The sequence below is a fragment of the Trichechus manatus genome, unplaced genomic scaffold, assembly GCF_000243295.1.
Source record: "Trichechus manatus latirostris isolate Lorelei unplaced genomic scaffold, TriManLat1.0 scaffold00093, whole genome shotgun sequence".
NCBI lineage: Eukaryota > Metazoa > Chordata > Mammalia > Sirenia > Trichechidae > Trichechus > Trichechus manatus.
The window spans coordinates 4948220-4949601 of record NW_004444029.1 but is presented as its reverse complement, the minus strand read 5'-3'; the positions used below and the strand labels follow the sequence as shown (position 1 = coordinate 4949601).

Sequence of the window (1382 nt, the reverse complement as noted above, 5' to 3'; positions counted from 1 at the left end):
TTTTGTCCTTACTGGAATAGACACTTACTCTGGATATGGATTTGCCTTCCCTGCACGCAATGCTTCTGCCAAAACTACTCTCTGTGGACTTACAGAATGCCTTATCCACCTTCATGGTATCCCACACAGCATTGCCTCAGATCCAGGGACTCACTTCACAGCAAATGAAGTGTGGCATTGGGCCCATGCTCATGGAATTCACTGGTCTTACCATGTTCCCCATCATCCTGAAGCAGCTGGCTTGATAGAATGATGGAATGGCCTTCTAAAGACACAATTACAGCACCAGGTAGGTGGCAATACCTTGCAGGGTTGGGGCAACGTTCTCCAGGAGGCTGTATATGCTTTAAGCCAGCATCCAATATATGGTGCTGTTTCTCCCATAGCCAGGATTCATGTTTCCAGGAATCAAGGGGTGAAAATAGGAGTGACACCACTCACTATTACCCCTAGTGACACACTTGCAAGATTTTTGCTTCCTGTCCCCTCGACCTTATGCTCTGCAGGCCTAGAGGTCTTAGTTCCAAAGAGACGAATGCTCCCACCTGGAGACACATCACTGATTCCTTTGAACCGGAAGTTAAGAATGCCACCTGGCCACTTTGGGCTCCTTATGCCTCTGGCTCAACAGGCAAAGAAGGCAGTTACCATACTGACTGGTGTGATTGATCCTGATTACCAAGAGGAAATCAGATTGATATTACATAATGGAGGTAAAGAAGAGAATGTCTGGAATGTAGGAGATTCCTTGGGGTGTCTCTTAGTACTACACTGCCCTGTGATTAAAGTCAATGGAAAACTATAGCAACCTAATTCTGACATGACTGCTAATGACATAGACCCTTCAAGAATGAAGGTTTGGGTCACCCCACCAGGCAAAGAACCATGACCAGCCGAGGTCCTTGCTGAGGGCAAAGGAAATACAGAATGGGTGGTGGAAGAAGGTAGTTCTAAATACCAGTTACAGCCACGTGACCAGTTGCATAAATGGGGACTGTAATTGTTATGAGTATTTGTACTTTGCATGTGTGCATGAAATATTTTTGTTTCCTTCACTTATAAAATATAAGCTGTAAATGGGGCAAGTGCATTTTCGATTGTACGTGTGTTAGTTGTATCATGTTAGGCACAAGTATGACTTTCTCGTTGTCTTTATTCAGAGATTATGTATGGTTTAAGGAGATGTGTACATGTCCCAAGTTGACAAGGGGTGGACTGTGATGGTTAAGATTGTGTGTCAACTTGGCTGGGCCATGATTCTCACTGTTTTAATACAATCACTCCCATGATTGAATATACTGTGAGTAGCCAATCAGATGAAAGGGAGTCTCCTTGGGGGTGTGGCCCGCATCTGTATATAGGCAGACATTCTGGCTTTTTGC

The 1382-nt window shown here is 44.6% G+C and overlaps 1 pseudogene; it reads right to left on the bottom strand.

Annotated features, from left to right (window-relative positions):
• Positions 1–1382, bottom strand: part of LOC101355797 (TRPM8 channel-associated factor 2-like) — a 15375-nt pseudogene that overhangs the window by 12387 nt on the left and 1606 nt on the right.